This window comes from Neofelis nebulosa, chromosome 9, assembly GCF_028018385.1.
Source record: "Neofelis nebulosa isolate mNeoNeb1 chromosome 9, mNeoNeb1.pri, whole genome shotgun sequence".
In the NCBI taxonomy this organism is placed as follows: Eukaryota; Metazoa; Chordata; class Mammalia; order Carnivora; family Felidae; genus Neofelis; species Neofelis nebulosa.
The window spans coordinates 106,058,255-106,080,732 of record NC_080790.1 but is presented as its reverse complement, the minus strand read 5'-3'; the positions used below and the strand labels follow the sequence as shown (position 1 = coordinate 106,080,732).

At 39.8% G+C, this 22,478-nt stretch overlaps 1 protein-coding gene across 5 annotated transcripts in view; it reads right to left on the bottom strand.

The window, feature by feature from the left end:
* PAK5 (p21 (RAC1) activated kinase 5) overlaps nucleotides 1-22,478 on the bottom strand; it is a 317,484-nt gene that overhangs the window by 150,295 nt on the left and 144,711 nt on the right. For all 5 annotated transcript variants that reach the window (XM_058684892.1, XM_058684893.1, XM_058684894.1 and 2 more), the window contains one exon: nucleotides 14,553-14,700. The gene's annotated coding sequence lies outside the window, so the exon portion shown is untranslated. The remainder of the gene's footprint in view (nucleotides 1-14,552; nucleotides 14,701-22,478) is intronic.

The following is a 22,478-nucleotide window of genomic DNA, read 5'->3' as shown; positions in this document are numbered from 1 at the left end:
TGTGAACTCCCTAAGGATAAGGATTTTATTTGGTTCACTGCTGAATCCATAGCATTCAGAGTATTGTCCATAATACATATGCCCAATAAATACCTGTTGAAAGAATACATTTTATCCTTTTAAAATGTCTTTCTGGCTCCTCTCTCTCTCCCTTCTATACACAGCCAAGAAACCCATCCATGCTGGTGTTTGTCCAGACTGTTCCACTTGCCTGGAAAGCAGTCCACTCTGTTCTCTCCACATCTACTGAGACCCACCAGTCCTCTCAAGGTGTTCAAATCTTCCCCTCCCAGACAGGCTCCCCAGAAACCCAAGGTTGTCTGAGCCGCTATACTCCCATCTAAGCTCCAAACTTCTTCCCTACTCAAATCCAACACTTGCTAACATGATGTCTTTCACTGTTTCTGTATCATTGCATTCTGTAAGCTTTCTTATATAGGCTCTGGCTTCTTGAAAGCCAGAACTATGCTATATACCTAATTGGATTTTTAATCTTTCCCAGAGCTGAGTACTTAGAACATATTAGACATAATTATGATTTGACTTAAAGGGGAAACTTTCTAACGGTATTTTTTTTTTTGGCCCAGAACAGTCCTAGTTTACTACTATTATCCTGGTGTAACTATTAAACAGCTCTCCTTTTTACTCTCAAATCAGTCCCGGTTTGGACAAGAAATAATCTGTTTTCTCAAGTTATAGCACCAACATTGATACAATACAACACTGGCCATCAGGCATCTTCGAGTTCTTGACAACAAGCCATGATTTTAGAACTGTTTGACCACTGTGATGAATCTGACCCATGCAATCAATGCCTTTGATTGCTATATTTATTTGCATTTGTAAAAGAAGAAAAAAATCAAATAGTACGGCAAGTGGGACAACTGGCTTGATCAGTCATCTCTGATTCCTCAAAATATTGCTGAGAAACCTTTTTTTAAAATGTTTATTTATTCTTGAGAGAGACAGAGGGTGAGTGGGGGAGGGGCAGAGAGAGAGGGAGACACAGAATCCAAAGCAGGCTCCAGGCTCTGAGCTGTCTGCATAGAGTCAAATGCGGGGCTCAAACTCAGGAACCACAAGATCATGGCCTGAGCCAAAGTTGGACGCTTAAGTGACTGAGCCACCCAGGTGCTCCTTGCTGAGAAACCTTTCTAAGAAAAAGGAAAAAGTAATATGAACTCTTACGCTCTATGCTGTTTTACTTTGTACTTTCAAAGCCTTTGCACACGTGTGATTTCCTTTGATATTTACAACACTCCTCTTAAGTAGATCAAGGTGGTAGATACTGGTTTTCCCATTTTAGAAATAAAACAGCTTCATTGAGTTAATACCATTTGGCCAGCCAGAAAGAGAGAGAAGAAAATCAGGATTTTAGATTATAACTGTATAGCTCCTTTGCTCCCATTAAAATGCATGCTCTTTAGTCATCCTTCCACACTGAAGTATTCCAATAAAAATGAAAACATCAGTTGCAAGAATCAAACAGTACTTCCTCCAAGGAATGTTTGCAGACATGCCATTTGGTATGGTGGCTTTCTAAGCCACAGGGGCAATAATGATCACAACTTCCATTCACCTCATCTTTTTACTTTCTAGGGTGCCTTTCATTGTCCTTTATACCAAACTCAAGGAATATACAGACTAGGTGTTTTCACTTTGTTTCATTCACTCAGCACTCAGAGAGGTTAAGGAACAAGCTTAAGACTGCATTGTGGACTCTAAGAGATTCAGCTAAAAATGACTCAGGTTACCTGACTCCCAAGTCAGGCACCTTTGGTCTTGCCAAATAAAAATGTCATGGTATAAAATGCCAAATTCCCCATGAAGCTTACTGTAATGAAATTTGATTTGTCTGTAAAGTAAAAAAAAAAAAAAAATTAGAAATTGACACAAAGACCATTTAAAAAATATTTCTTCTTTCTTTATGTTACAGACAAGCAAGCTAAGTGCTTTACAGAGATTCTAAGTTGCTTTATGTTTTGAGCATCATGTATTGATAAAACTAAAACTTTCCATTAGGAGCAACACCTTTAGAATAGAAGCGGGAGCATCAGCCCCAGGCTGTGGTTGCACAGCACCCTTCTCTGCATTCCCTGTGCTCCAACCAGCTCTCAGGCTCTCACATTTTGTGCCATATTAGCAATAGGCTGCAACAAGCAACCTGGAATACAGTCTTGACTGTGTCACCAGAAGCCCCTCCTGGCTTAAGGGCTCAGTGTGTGTTTCCACTTCTTCAGTTACTCCTTGAGTTCCTACCAACTCTCTCCTTGGCCCACTTTCCAACCAAAAGGTCAGATGCTGGACAAAACAGGCTGGGAACGCTTTCAGGCCATTCTCAATTGCTTCCTTCTGGGACTGCACCCACCGGTCCTGGGGCATGGGAAACAATCTGTGTGGCAACACAAATTTCTAGTAGCAGAGGAAGACCGGGGTGCATATTTTCTCCCCTTAAGTCTATTTCTTAGGAAATTTTAAGGCAACATTAAGCTTGTGAGTGAAGGGAGCATGGTTATTCTATTCGCTGTATTTTTTTTTAAGTGTGCAGAGATTAGGATGCTGAAAGAGAAGATATACCAGTAATGCCCCCAAAGTGCCATTCCTTCAAGTTTAGTTGGTTTTATAGAAAACTCCAAATGTCTGTGATAACCGAAGAACTCATACTATACAGGTGGAGAACCTGGAAAAACCATCACACCACATGGGGAAGCAGATGGCCTTCACCTCTATACACGTGTATTCGCCATGGAGACATCTTGGGTTGGAGGGCAATGGGAAGAATTAGCCTGCAAGCACCTGGTCTGCAAATGCATGGGCAAACAGGGCTACTTGAAAACCTACTTCATATTATTCAGCAGTCATCCCTGAGTGCATCCTTGAAGCTGCAAGACCAGAAGGTTAATGCAATGCACCAACCACAGCTGCTCATTTACTTATTTACTTTTATTGCACATAGAAAGCAGACATTTCAATTGTTTGCAGCCATAAAACCACGGCTTGGATGAGACAGACATCACGACCACCCTACAAGGCTCCTGTGTGTCCTTTAGAGTTCTGTCACCATGAAGTAGTTTTTTGAGTTCTAACACTATAGATATGTTTTACCTGTTCTTGAACTCTGTATAAATGGAATCAATCACACATACATCTTTTTTTGTGTGTGTCCAGCTTCTTTTGATCAACATAGTATCTTTAAGATTCATCCATGTTATTGTGTTTATCAGTAGTATGTTCTTTTTACTGTTGTGCACTATTACACTGAATGACTAAATCAAGATTTATCATTCTTCTATTGTTGAACATTTGGACTCTTTCCAGTTCTGGACTATTATGGTAGATTGGCTTTACACTAATTTTCCTTGCATACAAACCTAGGTGGGCTGTTGCTGAGTCATAGTGTAGCTTTGTTGAAATTCTGAGTTGTTTCTGTTCTTCCATGTTACAGACATACAGGATCTCTGCGTGTGTAGGGTATGTGTAACTTTAGTTGATGCAGTATCCACTAGGATTTCAGTTTTGCCGAAGGGGGGAAAAACAAGCAAGATAACAAGCAAGCAAAAGCAAAATAAATGATAGGAAAGTTATTTTCTTTGGCACAAAATAATCAAACTGCCATGCAGATAGGCTTTACTTTATGAAACTGGTCAATTTTAAGCTACGTGTTGTTTATTTGAACTTGTCTGCAGGCTACCTTCCATTTGTAGGTTGCCTACAAACATGTTTTTTTCCCCTTGCATAATCAGATTCTTTGTTGTTAGCATGTTTTTGTTTTTAGTAAACCAGTCCTCAAAAATTGGGAGATTTCTTATCAGAAAATTCCAGCTTTCAAGCTTCTCCTAAAAAAGCTGGAATATCTGGTAGACCTGAGTCCCCATTCCCATAGGCCACTAACAGAGTAAAGTAGGTTCCATTGCACACATGCCCTTGTTTGCACAGCACCCACCACCACCACCTGTTTCTTACACTGCTTGGTCTCTGAAGGCATGAGAACGTCTACCCTATGACTTGACAGTCAAGTGCACTCACACTTCTCTCACTTAGAGTACAGGAATTTGGAAATTCCAAGGATGAGAGTGTTCTGGAGAGTTAAAATTTTGTCTTTTCACATGTCAAACTTTGAAATGTGTGGAAATCTTTCCAGAAAGTACAATATACTAACCTGCTTCCAAAAAATGGCTGAAATAAGAGGGACAGCTCAGAGAATGCTGAATCTGTGTGTCAAATGCAGCATAGGGAATATGGAGAGGAGAACAAGCTGGGCTGGTTTCTTCTGATGGAGAGAAACTTTACTCAGGATATATGCCCACAGGCCCAGGCTTCTGATCAACATCTGTTAACCATGTGAGCAGGATGTTTGACAACAGATGAGAAAAACGGCCCCTCTGATCCATTCAATTAAATACTTCCTGGACCAGACTCAATTCCATTATGATGAGTGCATTGGGCAGTTGCTAACTGCATTCATATATTTTCCTGGTGCCAAAGATATTACTAGGGAGCCAATGTTATCTCCTTTTGGCAGTATGCATTCTAGATAATCTGAAGATTCCTTGTGCTAAACTACAAACATATCCTGGATACATTTTTAAAAATGATAAGATTTGCTAGGCTCACTAGACAGTAAAGGAAATATCTGGCCACCCCCTACCCTGCCAAATGAAGGACGGAAGAAAGAAATAAGAGAACTTATAGAAAGATCTGGAGACCAACTCTCGGTCCCTTTGCAGAGCAAGGCAGGTCAGTCACACCTCCAAGACAGAATCTAGAATGGAACTTTGGAAAAGGAACAGAGGAAGCAAAGCAATACTCTCCCCAGGAAAACATCCCCATTGAGGCCCTAAGGATTCCCACATATTAACATCAGTAATCAAATATCCCAATCACGTGAAGAAAAATGCCAGCAAGAATAACAGTTAACAAAATGATTAGTTTTCTGCATCCTTTGTACTTCATCTACATATTGAGCAGCTAAATACAAAATAACTATGTCTAGGGGTGCCTGAGTGGCTCAGTCAATTAAGCATCCAACTTTGGCTCAAGTCATGATCTTGTGGTTTATGAGTTTAAGCCCCATGTTGGGCTCTGTGCTGACAGCTCAGAGCCTGGAGCCTGCTTCGGATTCTGTGTCCCCCTCTCTCTCTTCCCCTCACCTGCTTGTGCTCTCTCTCTCAAAAATAAATAAAAAATAAATAAAAAACTCATAAATAAAAAGCATTTAAAAAAAACAAACTCATAAAATAACTATGTCTAAAAATGTAAACACAATTGAAAATGGAAGACGAGCACAAGCTGACATAGTATCTTTGCCATCTATAAACTCAGACGTGGAAACTTGGTAAGGGACCATGATATTCCATGATTTATAAGCTCTTGACTTTTTTTTTCCTGATTATCCAGATTCTGCAACATCCCCATCAGCTGTCCAATTATTTTGTCCCAAAGACTTCCATGCTGTCTTGGCCACTGTCAGATCCCTGTGGTTCAAGGCACCCTGACTGGCATTTTAATTGTGCTCCCCTATGGCAGTTGGGTCCACATTCCACTAACAGTAAGTGTAGCTACTGAGCTCTGCTATTCTGAGTCCCATCATCTCAGTGATATTAGCAAGCTCAGCTCCTAGTGAGTATCTCCAAACATCAATCCAAGCAACAGATGGCAGCCTTTACAGAGCTTCTCAAAGAGGCCAACCCTCATCTCCAGAGAGTACCTTATTGTCTTTGTGAAGGGAGTACCCTCTGGGTCCTCTTGGTCAGTTAGGAAAACAGTCAAGTGATAGATTCCCAGACAGTACCTAAAACTATAAGCATTCCTTTTCTGTGAGCCATCTGATCCTTTATCAAGGCTCTATCAAAGAAACAGCAATTTCCTCCTCATTTGCTATAAGCCATCATAGCATAAAGACTTCAAAACACCATCCTAAGAAAACTGTCAGGGCCAACTTCAATCTTTTGTCTTTGACAAAAGATTAAATTTGAGTTATGTGTGAGGCCCCCATATTAATAAATCCTCACTGTTCCAGCTTCCATGTGGGTTTCCCCTTCCCCTTCCCGGATATACTCAAGGTTGGCACCCACGAAGGTTTCCTTAGTTTTGATGGCACCTGTTACCCAGGTACTTCAATTTTTCAGTGAGTGGGCTCTTTGTTCCCAAAGGGCTAACACTCCTTCTGCTGACACTATACTCATCGTCACCTTGCAGCAATGAGGAGTGGCTGAGAAAGATCTTAAGGAGAATGACGATAGTCTTATGAGGAACCTCCTTCAGGTAAAATACTAGGCTGTTCTTTGTCAAGGGAGAAGGGATTGCTCCTGTCTTCTGAGATAGTTTAGGGGTATTTAAACGTTCAAGGTTGTCAAGCTCATCCACCCCAATGACCTCATACCATCTCAGCATCCCTGTCGGGGCCCTGAGTTTGAAACAGGAGACCCTAAAAAGCTATGTGGTCTCCTCTTAAGCTCTGCCAAACTTACAGTCAGATCCCGGGCTAAATTTCATCAGTCTGCCCTACAATGGCTGAAAAGAAGTCTCCTTGAAAGCTGCTGCAGATGCCCTCTGTCTTTCAGAGCATGCATTAAGTTGGCAATTAACCACCCTCAGCCTAACAATCTCTTTCTGCAGGTCAAAAGTAGACACGCTGCTGAACAATCCATGTAACCGTCATGGCCCTACGAGTTACTGTGTGCTGTAGCTGCTAAATCTCCCTCCTTATCAGTGTTATCTCCATTTACTACAGGTGAAAGCTCAAATAATTGTGCTGCTGCCCCATACCAGAGTTCATTATCATTCCAATTTCCCACAAAACAAATGTGAGCCCTATTGCTTTTACACAGGTCAGTAATCCAATTCCAAAATCCAATTCACAGGGTATCCTTTCTACAACCACTTACTTTAGCTTAGTTTCCCTAGGAAACTGACCTGAGACAAGTATTAAGTGCTAATGCTTTAACTGGAATATGAAATCCCAAGGTAGGAAAAAGAGAAAGGAAATGGGGCAAGGAGGATAGGAAGAAGACAAGGTAATAGGTTACTAGTCTGGCCACTGCATTACCAGGAACTGTGAAAAAGCACAGGCAGTAGCCCAGCAAAGGCATCCTCGAAGTGACGTGGAGCCCCTTTAAACATGCTGTACAGAGACATATGCCCTGGAATAGGCCATCAGAGAGAGAAATTGAGAGGGAATTTAACTGCCTTGCTTCCTCTTCTTTTCCACAGGAGCAAGCTGCTAAGATCCAGGTCAGTGGTTGTCTGCCAGGTATAATTTTGTGCCCTAGGGCAACATCTGACTAGATATTTTTGTGTGTGTCTAGAGATTTTTGTTGTTGTCACAGCTACAAGGAACTATTGGCATTAAGTGGGTAGAGGCCAAGGAAAGTGCTAAACACATAATAATGCCCAGAAGGTTCCCTACAACAACAATTATGAAGTCCAAAATGTTATTAGCCCTTCTGTTGACAAACCCTATACTAGGTGATGGTAAAGCCAAGAGAATCCAAAGAAGTGCCTAAGAATGTATTTGGCAAAACTTCCCAGCAGAAAGACAAAAAATGTGGAAGATGTTTCACAGAAAAGAAAATACAAATGGAGAATAAAACATGAAAAGATATTGAACCTCATAGTAATGAGAGAACTCGAATCATGAGATCATTTTACATATCAAATCATTTTATGATATCATTTTATCATTGTACATATGATATCATTTTATCAACTGATTGGCAAAAATTCAAATATCCACAACACCAAGCAAGGGTAATTCTCATTTACTGCTAGTTGGGAACAAATCTTTAGGAAAGAGTTTAGTATTATGTTGTAAAGTTGAACACATACATATTTAGGTGACCGCTTATGCCAATTTGTCTGAGACTGTCCTGGTTTTAGCACTGAGAATCCTGTATCCTGGGAAAGCACCCAGTTCCAGGCAACCTGGGATAGTTGGTTTCCTATATATCATGTATTCTATCATGCGATCTATGCAGATAGCCTTGAAAAACTTGCACACACACTAGGAGACATATAAAAAATTATTATAGTATCATTTCTTCTAGTACAAAATGCAGAAGAATAAATTGTGATATATTTACAGGATGTAATATTACTTAGCTGTGAAAACGAACTACAGTTACACGTAACAACATGGATGAATCTTAGAAATGTTCAACGCAATGAGCATATCTTTAGACTATGAGTACAAAATCATTATAAAGCTCAAAAGGAAGCAAAAATTAATAATATATTAAACAGGAATATATTCATGTTTGGGCCAATTTTTTAAGCCAAAACAATGGTAAATGGTTTATGCAAATTCGGGACAGTGCTTCCCAAGGAAAAATTACTAATTAGTAGGTCCCCACAGAGTGTTCATGGGATTCTGTATCTTTGCTGTCAGCTTTAACTATATCACTTGTTGTTTATTTTACTTTTTAAAAAATTAATCCTTATCTTAGTTTTTAGAAATAGGTAGCTAACAATCACCAACATACTGGCAAGACAACAATGAATCGAATACATTCTACAAACCAAAAAGGGTGGGTATTTTGGCCCTGGGATCCCCACTCAAGGGTCTGACCAGCATTTATTTCCGTATCCTAGTTCCCATCCTGCCTCCAAGAAGCTGGTGATGCTATCTAATATCAGCCTGTTAAGGCTCACACTAAAATTTGCTGCACCTGGTGGCTTGGATGAGCACCACACTAAAACACAGGCCCAGCGGAAAAACAAAAGTCACTCGGGAAAATTATAGAATAAGGCTTCTATTTAATTTACACAATTCAGTCTCAAAGTGAAAATTCCATGAACTGAAAATTACCATTTCACACACACATCCCAATGGAACCATACATGGAAAAATCTCTTTATAAATACATCACATCCCTGATGTCAATGGGGGCCAGCTGCCTCACAGAAACCTACCCCAGAAACCTGTCCTTGTGAGAGTCTGGAGCCTTGGTATTTCAGTTTAGGACCATAATCCCAAAATTATTTATTTCAGGCATACTTTATTCTGTGGGTTTCCACAAAAACCCACTGACCATGCTTAGCATGCTGTGGGAGTTGCATGTCAGAAAGAGTTTCTATCACGTAATCTACATCATTGCATTACCTCCCTGAAGCCACAAGATACATACACTGAGTCACATGCATTCACGCCTATTCTCAACTTCATCTTTTTCTCCAAGCATCCACCAAGGTATTTCCTCTCTCCCTCCATCCTTTTTTGAAATAAATATCAATCCTACAGATCATTTCCTAAGAGAAAATCTTATAATTTTGTTAACCATATTGCTACAGCAATCTGGGTATCCACCCATCCATCCACTTATTAACCTTTGCTCCTCTTCCCATTTACTTAACATTTTTTTCTTGAACATATTATTTTTCCTGCAACTCAATTTTTATTTTCTAAATTTGGGTACACTTACATACTTCTAACCTTAATGCTGCTCTCTCTCATGGTGCTTGCTTCCTTCCCAGAGCTATATGCCTTCATTATGGGGCTCTGGGTGTCTTTGAACACCTGCTATCCTCCTTGCCTTCAATTCACTTCTTACTTTATTTGGCTGGGGAACACCTAGTCACCCTGTAAGCTTTAATCCAGATGTTTCTCTTCTTGGTAGATCTACCACCCCCCCACCCCCCACTTCCTGTGTCAATGCCCTTTTGCCATGTGACCTTGAAGCTCCTCTTACCAAGAGGTAGAGTCTATTTTTACATCTGGGCTGGTCCTGTGATTTAATTTGGTCTATATGATGCAGCAGAAGTGACTGTTCTGAGCTGAGGCCTCAAGAAGCCTTGCACACTTTCATTCACTCTCAAACTTTCCTTAGCCACCATGGGAATAAGTCCAGGCTAACTGCTGGAGAACTGAGTTGATCCAGCTACAGTCAATCCATTACCAGATATATGAGGGGAAGCTTCTTTGACTAGCCAACTCTCAGCCAATATTAGCTGCAGATGAATGAGTGGACCTACCTAAGATCAGCTAAACCTGGCCCACATCAGACCTTCTCAACCCACCCACAGATTCAGAGTCAATAATACATGCTTACTGTTTTCAGCCATAAGTTGTGGGGTTACTTCTTATGCAGCAAGAACTGATGCCCTCCTTCTTATTCCTACTTAATAGCAGATAAAACCCTTTCATTATAGCTCTTATTACACTACATGTTTTCTTGTCTTTCTCTTCCTGTTCTCCTTGACAACAAGGGCATTTTTTTTTTTTGTATCACCAAATCTAAATAGCTCCTGCCAGCTTTCAAATAAATGGGTGTCAGAAAAATAATTAGTTAATTAAGAATTACATTAATGATGCCCAAGGGATGGTGTTGAAGGCAAACCAGAATCTGAACCCCAGATATATTTCCTATGTCTTACTCCAGAGAATTTGGTTAAATTTGTTCAACCTTACTGCTCATCTTTTTTTTTAATTTTCTTTTAATGTTTATTTATTTTTGAGACAGAGAGAGACAGAGCATGAACAGGGGACGGGCAGAGAGAGAGGGAGACACAGAATCTGAAGCAGGCTCCAGGCTCTGAGCTGTCAGCACAGAGCCCGATGTGGGGCTCGAACTCACAGACTGTGAGATCATGACCTGAGCCAAAGTCGGATGCTTAACCGACTGAGCCACCCGGGCACCCCATACATGCTCATCTTTAAATGAGACTAGCATAAATATATATGCTTCAGGACTGTAGTGATAAAATATATATTTCTCCTCCCCTGTACCCGGCACTGAGTGTTCAATAAATAAGAATTAAATGATGAAATGTATGTAATGCATTTAATATAGTACATGGCTTAGTACTTGATAAATGACAGCTCTACTAATATTATGAGCATCACTGTTGTCACTTCTTATATAGAAACTGTCAGGGCTCCATCCATATCCTCTTGGAATTCATCATTTCTGTGCATGCTGATCTGATGGTGGCCTCCAACGGGCAAACACCTGAGATTCTTTGCCTGAGGCTTCCTCGGGCTGCTGGAGTCCCTTTGGCCCACATCTATGGCAGGCCACAGTGGCCAGGGAGTTCCATTCAGGGGAGCAATCTTCCATCAAGACAGATGGCAGAAGGCGCTATATGTCCTGATTCCCTTGCCCTTGATTAGGATAAACCCAAAGTTTGTCTTATACTATATCCCAGAATTGCCTAACGGTATCACCCTCCTCTTCGTCACAGTAATTATAATGTTCTTTTCCTGTTTTCCTTCTCTTCCCCATCTCACATCCCCACTTTCCTACAAAGGTATACTGGCATCACCTTCCAAATAAATACCAGTATCCATTTTTTGTCTCACTATTTGATTCCAGGGAAATCAACCTAAACCAACTACTATTCTTTCTGTTTTATTTCATCTTTATTGATTTAGAATACAATTACTTTTTCCATGAAACTCTGACTTTCATTTGAAAGCCTACCCTTTTAATGATCTCCCCTGCTAATCTAGTCCAGTGGATGACCAATCACAAAATGAGTATACCCTTAGGGAAAACCTAAAAACATTTAGGTTTCCTTAGGTGTTTTCGTCATGGTCCAATTCTCTGAGTACATGAGGATAGGGTTAACTTTCAATTGATCTTGGGTAGTTCTGTGCTTATGTTGAAGGGTACCTGGAACCATGGTATTGATTCTTGCCCAAGACAGAAGTGAAATGTAATAGCTAGTGATTTATAACGTGCGGTTAGAAGTCCGAAACTCCCCCAAAGGCATATGGTACCAACCTGTCTATGCTGTTTATTGAAACTGTATGGATTGATGGTTTACACCTGTTTACCTGTTCACAAAGCCTGCTTTTAGCTTCCTGAGCTGTGGGGTCTAAAATACTTCTCAGTACGCTTGATCCTTGGCTCCTGAGACGAAGGTATCACACTTGTATCTTGATGGTTCATGATCTGAAGACTAAGATGTGTGATGGAGTAAGGACTCAGAGCTGCACCTAGAAGTCTTGATTTCTTCTAATGCTTGCTGTTTTCTTTCTGCTGCTGTACCCTTTCCTTTGTTTCATTAGAACCTTACATGTGTATACCTTGTGGAATCTCAACAATCTTTTCAATTACCTGACACTGTATAACTACGGTACTGGACCTGTTTTCTGATAACCAAAGGCTTTTGAGAAGGGTTTGGGGTGGAGAAAGGAAGGGTTCCCACAGCGCCCAATTTTAGAGCCACTTCACAGAGTTACTAGTACTGGAAAGCAGAACCCTGTACTTTGCCGAAGCGCTTACAATACTGTTTGAGTCACCCTGAAAATTCTTCTGAACACAGACTTTGAGGTTGGCCCATTCTCCGATAGTGGCTGTTGGCTTCTTGAAATCTTAGACCTATCCACCAAGGTCATTGCACAATTCCTATCCTCTCTTCCCCTCCTCTGTGACTTTGCTTATGGTTACTCACTCCAAGACATAGAGCCCTCACAATCCATTAGGTTGTCTAGTGAACACTGCTTAAATCCACATATTCTTGTCTTTGTGGAACACCAAGGTTAAGTTGTATTTTAGTTTTTGCTTCAATATTCCATCTAGGAGTATTCCAGTATGGAAGTTATACTCTTGAAGTCATGCTTGAGTGACTCAAGCCACTAGTCCTTAAAAAATGCATAGGTTTCTTATCTAGAAGGACACCCATCACACAGGCAACCTCTACGTGATGGGAGTAACAATGTTATGAGAAGTCAGAAACCCTGCTGGAAGCAGGAGAGAAGTTGCACAAGCATCTGGAAGGCTCACAACTCCAAGTGTTATGAGACAACCTGCCTAGAACTTGAGCTTTCAGGGCGGAACTTTTATTTCTTTCTCACAACTTGACATCAGCCCCCTTTAAGTTTCAGAAGCACACCACAAACATACACATCATATGCTGCTCTTTGTTAATGTGGAAAAAAATACCATTTGACTGTTATATATTAAAACACAAATGAACAACATACTCTTCATATGGAACTTAGAATTATGTCCGGGGATTCATAAATAACATTGGCAGTCATCTAATTTAATCTAGCTGAAGCAGACCCCAAATATATTTTAAATCCATTTATCCCCAATGCCATGTCCCTAAACCAATTCATCATCATCTCTTGCCTAGGTGACGGCACCCTGTTTTCCACTGTCACTGAGCCCCCACCCCTTAGCTAAATATACTAGAAAGGCCTTTTATTTTTTTTTAATTTTTTTTTTTCAACATTTTTTATTTATTTTTGGGACAGAGAGAGACAGAGCATGAACGGGGGAGGGGCAGAGAGAGAGGGAGACACAGAATCGGAAACAGGCTCCAGGCTCCGAGCCATCAGCCCAGAGCCTGACGCGGGGCTCGAACTCACGGACCGCGAGATCGTGACCTGGCTGAAGTCGGACGCTTAACCGACAGCGCCACCCAGGCGCCCCTAGAAAGGCCTTTTAAAACTATAATATAAGCTTGCTTCTCTGCTAGTAACTCTCCAATAACTTCTACTTCCACTGGAGTTAAATCCAGGCAACTTTCTACATCTAAAAGCTTCTCCAACTTCATCTCCTACCTCATGCTTCTCCAAATCCCTTCTCCAAGCAATTTAGGTCTGCTTTCTGAGCCTCAAACACATATGTCCAGATCCTGGTTCATGGCACTGAAAGGTTTTCTCTCCAAACCTTCACTCAGCTGGCTCTTTCCCATCATTCTACTCTCAAGCCAAGATTCTCTGAGTGGTCCTCTCTGACACTCAAACTAAAGTAGCCCCTCAATCACCCTGCATCTCACTCACTACCCTATTCACCATGTTTGCAGACATGATTAACAGCTGTTGGTTTCCTGTGCATTTACTTATCTCCTCCAGCCAAAATGTCAGTTCCTTCAAGGCCATACCCTTATGTTTTCTGTTTACTACCACATTCCTTGTGTCTAGAAGAGTTTGCAGATATATAGAAGCCACCCAATGGATATTAGTTTAATAAACATCCTCCTCTGCTTTTTTTTTTTTTACCATTCCATATTTTTACTGAAATGCACTTGACATAGAACATTAATTGCAGGTGTACCACACAATTTGGTATTTGTATCTACTGCAAAATGATCCCTGCAATAAGTCTAGTTAACATCCCTCACCCCCACAGTTATAATTTTTTTTCTTGTGATGGGAACTTTTAATATCTACTCTGTTAGCAACTTTCAAATATACAATACAGTATTGTTAACTATGGTCACCATGCTGCACATTACATCCCCATAACTTACTGGCTTATTTTGGAAGTTTGTACCTCTTGACCACCTTCACCATTTCACTGACTGTCCACCCGCTTCCTCACCTCTAGCAACCAGCAATGTGTTCTCTGTAACTTTTAGTTCAGATTTAAACAAAATTTTTGTAGATTCCACATATAAGTGAGATCGTGTGGTATTTGTCTTTCTCCATGTGACTTATTTTACTTAGCATAATGTTCTCAAGGTCTACCCACACTGTCTCAAATGGCAAGACTTCCCTTTTTATGGCTGAATAGTATTCTGTTGTGTGTGTGTATGTGTGTGTGTATAAATGATTTAAAATAAAATTTAAAAATGCAAAATCATACAATTCATTCCCCTACCTTTTTATGATGGCTGTGGATGAATCAGATTCCAGAGGAGTTTGGCTATTTCTGTTCTGCAACTTTTTGTTGGATTTCTTCAGTGTTCTTCATTTTTCTTCAGTGTTCATTTTGGCAAGAGGTGGAAGCATTTTGCCACAGTGTATTTCTGTAACAACATGGTACCAACATGCGTCAGGAACCCACCAACATTATGCTCTGTTTAAAAATAAACACACACCTCACTTACTTCACATTCCCCTACATGCTGCACATCCTTTCTCTACTGTTTCAATCATTTCTGAGGCATGCGGCCACTGACCTGTTATTCCCTGGACCCCCCGGCAGTGTCAGCCTCCCCCTTATTAGCACCTCTCCTGCATCTGTCATAGCACTTTTCTAATTCGGTCCCCTGTGAGTCCAGCTCTCTGACAGATGGTGAGCCCAACGGAGGCAGGAACTGTTCCCATGGTCCCTGAATCTCTGGGACTGAGCCCACTAACTGGTAATTGCACATGTTTAGTGCAGAGATCCTCATTATCTACAGCAGTCACATTCTATAAGGTAGCCGCAAACACCAGGTTAGTGAATGCTGACCCACTGCTCCTCCGGGAAATCCAAGACTAGGTTTCTCCAAGTCTCTGACGCTAACGTGCTCGTCTCTGCTCACCAATCAACCGATACATAACCTTGTTTGATAGTTTCAGGTGTGTTTCTGTTTAAAGACACATTTCATATATATTGTTGATTCATCAATGGTCAACTTAGCCAATAGCACCAGAACTCATGTCTGAACGAAGACAACCGAAGACATATTATTTTTTCCATACAGCACATCACACAGAGGAGTACTAGATAGCACTTTAGCACTATGTTGGGGGGCCGTTTCACACAGCAAAACCACCAACAAAAGCACAGAATTGCCAAAACATGTGAGATGGTGAAGTTGCAAATACAAAATCTATGAATAATGAAGACTATGTACACACTGGCTAATTCAAAGTTATATGTATATCTGTAAGTTCCTAGTCTTGCTTATGGTCCAGCACAGCACTGCCACTGAAATAATAAACACTAATGGTAGGATACAAAGGAACTAAATACAGATTTCATAAGCTTCATGAAAGATCCAAAAATTGAAAGCTGTTATTCTCTCCTATCCTATTAAAAAGACAAATTCCAGGTCCTAGTTCTTTTCTTCTTCCTGATATTAATCACTGCTCATCCAATTTTCAGACAAGTCCAAAGAAAACGTCCCTGAAAATAATTATAGGTTGACAGTCTACCCTATCCATTATGGGACAACCCAAACTGTTTCCAGAAGATGGCTCCATTTTTCTCCTTGAATAGTAGGAAATACCTGCTTTTATTTCATTACATGCATCAGTTAATTGTAGGTACACAATGTACATACTTAGTATGCTTGTATTTTCTGTAAAAATGCCAGTACTTTATGATCTAAAAAATGGAGGGAGCACACTTTAAGTATCTACTTTCCTGTGCATTCAAAAAAATGTTTAAGACTTCCTTAGGAATACAGATTTATGTTTTAAAGCTGTTGCAAGGATTTTCCAATTAAGTTTACTTCTTAATATTTAAAACTGGTTAAATTTAAACTTGATTTATTTGTAGTTCATGGAAAGCAATTTTTTGGTAAAATCATCATCTTAAAAGCATGCCCTATGTTTTAAACTACGATTGCTAAGATCAGAACTTCCTAAAAATGAATGTCTTGCACAGATAATGAAAAATCCTAGATAGTTCTGAAAGCTCAGTTGTGGCACGCTTTAATTTTTTTTAACATGCTTTTAATTTAGTTCAAAATCAGTTAAAATATAAGTAGACATAATTTCCTTTTAAAGTCTGGTGATTTTCTCTTCATATATTTCAGAGTAGCAAAAAAATAAGTCACCGTGTCAGGAAATGCAATTTCAAGCCTGATATAGCCATATGGGTCTGTCATATAACAGTAATATATTACAGAGAAATATCTTGATCCAGAAAAGTTAAGCAAAATAAATGCATATTTAATTCCTTATTAGTACCATTATACTGCATTTTCTATATAATTAACCAATATTTGCTGTACGTTTATTTTGTAAGAATTGGCATGATTTTTAATTTTCTATTTATACTATAAATAACCAAATTTAAAAAGTCAGATGCCATAAATTTAATATGTGCCTAGAGTATCACTAAAACTCTCCTCTCAAATTGTTTTTTCTTTAAACATGCAGCTATTAAACCTTTACCTATACATCTCTGTAGAGCCATATTGCCACTCACTATTGACCTAGAAAAGGCACTCTGAATGCTCAGTAGACTATGTTCGGATAACAGCTATCCCACTCTGAACCTGCTGATAATGTACCTCTTACTATGAGGTACTGATGCCAATTAAATTTATTTGCAACCTTTGAAGAGGAAGGGCTTGACTTTGGAACCAATAGACTTGCTCCAGTGTGAACTAGCTGCACAGTTTGGGCCAATTCATCATTGCTCAAGTTTATTTATCATCTGACAAATGGAGATGGACACAATCTTCTGCAACACAGAGGGGTCCTCGGGGTAAAGTGAACATGTCCTATGTAAATTACCCAGCCAATCGTGAAGAGTAAAGAATGTTAGTTCTGGTTTTTAGGAAGTACAAAACCAGCCCAAGTAGCATTTCGGACAACTAAATTTAGCTCTTAAAACCAAAAATCAGTGAATAATTTGCAAAAGAAACAATCAAAGGAAAATTTAGAGTTTACCCACATTTTTTCTTACCAGCAAAATAAGCATCTCTATATGTGTCTGTTATAAAAATAGAGATCTATCCAAAGGAGAGTAACTAAGTTTTTATCCATAAGTCTAAGCTAAGCCATTTTGTACATTTCATTTCCATGGATTCTCTGGTAAACTGGCCCCTCAATATTGGACTCCTTGACCATCAGATCAAATAAAAAAGCTTCACTACAAATGGCACCTGACTCAGAAATGGATATATTATTGAGCTCACTGGCCAATTACTAAAAAACTCTATTTTACGTAAAACATAAAAACAGAACAAAGATTTGCTATCAACTCTGTTAGTACAAATACTTCTAGCCTGCACACATTTTTCTTCTCTCATTCAAGAATAAGAGCACTTATGCAGATCATTTTAAGGTGGTTTAGACCCGGGGAGGAAATAGGCCCATCAGCCTTGCAATCTAAGAATATTTCCTGCATTATTCACCCTTTTATCCACTTCTCCAGAAATTTGAGTTTGTGAACTGCAGATTTTTTTTCCTTCTTTCTCTCTCAAAGAGAAAAGGCTATGACCTTATCCTCATTAATAGTGAGTTCTGAGCAAATGAAGTCCAGCGGATTATGAAATCATGAAAGATGCTAAATACCATCAGGTCAAAGTCTTCCAACAACTCCAAGACATTGGGGTAAGAGGAGAAAAATAAATGGATTGTATGAAGAAAACCTGTAATTTATTTAACCTTTTTTTGACTATGATAGAATCTTTCCAAAACAAATTAATATGGATCATCCTTCTTGAAAATATACCTTCATCACTGTGCCATTTTATAACAGCCTTTTCTTTATGTCTACTTTATGACATGGATAATTCTACGCTTTCAACTAGATGTAGCACTCCTCATCCAATTGGAAAACTCTAGATACACTAAAGGATCTCATTACTGGGTTTGACAGTGCAAAAGCCAAGCAGAAAACAAGCTGGCAGACACAGTTTAATATAAACCTTCTCTGAGGACTTGAAAACAACATTAAATTTGTTTTCTGCTCCTCATCTGCCCCTTTGTGATCTTTGTCTCTCTATATAATAAAATATTTATACCAGAGCTCAGCAGCCCTTCCTCTTTCTTCACTGTTGGAATAAGGTGTGTTCCGTTCCCTGGGAGCAAACAAACAGAAACACTAAAAATCTGAATACATAACTCTGGGGGAGAAGAGAACCCCATACACTGAAAAACAGATTTTCTTTCATTCAAAGCAAGGTAACTGACATAGGGAACTGCATTTTTGCAGTAATTATTTATGCACCTGTCAAGTGTGCCAAATCCTCTCTAGGGAAACTTCTAGGGGGCCTATAGAACTATTTGCTGTTGTTGGATTTCCTCTAATGTGGATGGAACACTATTTTGATTTTTCTTCTCAGGGAATAATGAACCTCGATTTTCTAAAACCAATCTCATCTCTTCCTGCAGGAAAATATCCTGTTCAAAAGTCTGGCCTCTATGAAACCTTTCCCCTGAGATGACGGAAGCTTTGAGCTTTATAGGACTGAACTGAACTGTAGGGGGTATTCTCATGTTAACGCTCCTTTCATTTGCAAGAGCAGTTTCCGTGTTGGCTTTTATTTTAGGAGTAACTATTCTTTAGGCTAAAATCTGAGTAAACAATTAAGTTTGGATATATTAGTTTTCCAGTTGAATAGAAAAGGCACTTTGAATTTTTAGTTGGGAGATACCCCGAGTTCTAGCTCCTCTGATAAGTACTTGCTTTTCAAGCTTGATTGACTAAATCATTCTGTATCAGGGCTGCCTTATCTCAAATGACTGGTAATGCCACACACACACACACACACACACACACACACACACACACACACACACACACATCTTTGAGACAGTTAAATGCAATGCTGTAGGTGCAAGACCTTTAGATACTCTGAAGTACTATACAACATTAGAAGAGTTATTTTAATTCCTATGTGTTTCAGTTATATAAACATTAATCTGATACAGAAAAGATAGCAGCTCAAAATTTGGTGATAACATCTCTGAAATATGAGGATTCTCTAACTTCCACTTCCACAGATCTGCACCTGGCCAATGAAATGGGGGCGATAGTGGGGTATATATAGAGAGAGACAGAGAGAGACAGAGAGAGAATGGGCCACCATGGAGGCAGTTTTTATAACCACTCCTCTAAGGCAGGGGTTCTTTTTTATTATTTATTTTTATTTTTGAGAGAGAGAGAGAGTAAAAGAGAGAGGTAGAGTGCTAGTGGGTATGAGGGGTGGAGAGAGGGAGAGAGGGAGAGAGGGAGAGGGAGAGAGAGAGAGAGAGAGAGAGAGAGAGAGAGAGAGAGAGAGAGAGAGAATCCGGAGCAAGCTCCACTCTCACCATGGAGCCTGACACAGGGCTCGATCCCATGACCCTGGGATCATGACCTGAGCCAAAATCAAGTCAGACACCCAACTGACTGAGCCACCCAGGCTCCCTAAAGTAGGGGTTCTTAACCGGGGGTCTTCACTTCAAGCCCCTGGGATCATTTAGATAGGATTTACGGGTTTCATGAATTGAGATAAGAAACTACCTATTTTCATTAGCCTTTAACAGCAACAAAACCCAGGAATATTCTAAGGGTCTGTGATTGAGAAACATAAACCTTTTCATACCACATTACGATTGTTGCAGACACCATGAAACATCATTTGCATTCATCACTACTCTAAACATACACCACTTATTAGGTCTGCCATTGGATATTGTATTTCAAAATCAAGTAACACATATCACCATAACACAAATTTATTTTTGTGTTTTATGTTTTGTGTTATTTTATTTTTTTGTGTTTTGTGTTATTATATATTTTTATTTAGTTTATTTTTGTGTTATTTTAGGTTTTGTAAATTTTATGTCAACATAATTGGTTTCCTTTATAACCCTAGGTATTTCATTTAATGCATTTTAAAACATCATGTTGTCACTGTGGTAACCTAGCAATTCCATTCCTACCTATCTACCCAAAAGAACTAAAAACCAATACTCAAGTTCTGGTACAGGAATGTTTATAAGCAGCATTATTCACAGTAGCCCCAAAATGGAAATAACCCAAATATCCATCAACAAATGAGAAGATAAATAGAATGTGGTATTTCTATACAACAAAGTATTATTCAGGCATAAAAAGGAATGAAGTACTGATACATACTACAGTGTGGACAGAACCTCAAATATGCTAAGAGAAAGAAATCAAACACAGTCACATATTGTAGGATTCCACTTATATGAAATATCCAGAGCAGATAAATCCATAGAAGGAGAAAGAGTGATGGTTACCAGGGCCACGGGGCTCAGGGTTATGAGGAAGACTGCTTTCGAATGGTGGAAAGGTTTTGGAACTAGATGGAAGCCATGGTTGCATCATGTTACAAATGTATTAAATGCCAGTGAGTTGCTTACTATAAAATGGTTAATTTTATGTCACATGAACTTCATCTTGATAAGTAAAACCAAACAAGGTGCTCAAAATTGGCTTCCAGCCTTTCTGGGACTGCCAAAGAAGTCCACAGCACAGCAAACAGATAAAACCCCTGATTTAAAGGTTCCCACAGTCTCCTCTTCCTGTGGTCCAACTGAAGATGCTGGGCTTATTCCACAGTTATGCAAAGTTCCCTAGCATACCAGAGCACCGGAGGCCTGAAGTTCAAGTTAGCAGGAAACAAGGACATAACCAATGAGCACTACACTTGCTGTTAAGTCCTGTCTGCCACTATGTTTCTAATATAGACTTACAGATATATTCCAGGAAACAGAGAATGATCAAAAAATTTTCAGGTAAAGATAGCGATTAGCTACCACAACAAACTACACATTTTAAACAAGCAGAAGCAGTGGACATTACTTTGGCAGTAGTACGGTTTTCCCATGCTGTCGGTTCTCCTGTGTACCATCGACTCTTTTAGGAATATCTTCATGCCAGGTATGATGCTCCTAGAACTTTACTGCACTTCCCTTAGGTTGTGTTTTTCATTCATTCAACAAATACACATCCACCAGTAACATATGTTATAAAGAAAGAAAAAAAAAACTGGGCAGGAATGAGAATGACAGCAAGTTACTAGAAAAAGAGATCAAGATAGAGACTCCCAAGAGGTGGCATTTGAACAGAAACTTGAATAAAGTATTTGATACTCATTTCCTCTGTATTACTCGAATGAGCATTAATGAGTATCAAACAGTGAGGTGAACAGTATTCTAGGCTATGGGGATAACATGCGCAAATGTCCTGAGGTCATGAATGTTCATGGAACAACATTGAAGGCCCATGAGGAACACTGGAACCAGTGGGGAAAGAATGGAATAAAAATAAAGCAATGCCAAGTAGCCACTAACCAGACTGTGGATGGCCTTAGAGATCATGGGTAACATTTTGGATTTTATTGTAAATCTGATGGGGAAGCCATTGGAGAGCTTTGAGCAGAAAGTGGTGTGATCTAATTTACATTTTAAAACTATTCATTGGGGAGCCTGAGTGGCTCAGTCAGTTAAGCGTCCAACTTTGGTTCAGGTCATGATCTCACGGTTCATGAGTTCGAGCCCCGTGTTGGGCTCTGTGCTGATGGCTCAGAGCCTGGAGCCTGCTTTGGATTCTGTCTCCATCTCTCTCTGCCTGCCCCCCCTTCCTCCCTCCCTCCCTCTCTCTCTCAAAAAATAAACATTAAAAAATAATTTTTAAAACTGTTAATAGATGTGGTAGAAACACAGCAGGTGGGCAAGGGTGAAACACTAGTTAAGAGGCTATTTAGCAGCACAAACAAAAACCATTAGCAACTTGTACCAGGGCAGGAGTAGCGGAGACAGATGACTCTTTGACGGGTTGGCTATGGTGCAAGAAAAGGAACTCCAGCCTGAGCAGGATGGACAGGAATGTCACTTACTGAGCTGGGAGGCAGCTGGAGAGGAGCAGCTGTAAGTGGAACTATTGTCCATTTGGGCTGCTATAACAAAATATAACAGCCCGGAGAGTTTAGAAACAACAGAAATTTATTTGTCACAGTCTAGAGGCTGTAAGCTAGAAGTCTGAGATCAGGATGGGAGCACAGCTGGGTGATGGTTCTCTTCTGGGTTTTCACTGGTAGAAGGGGCTAGGAGCTCAGTGGTATCTCTTTTATAAGCACACTAAACCCATTCATGAGGGCTCCACCCTCACAACCTAATCACC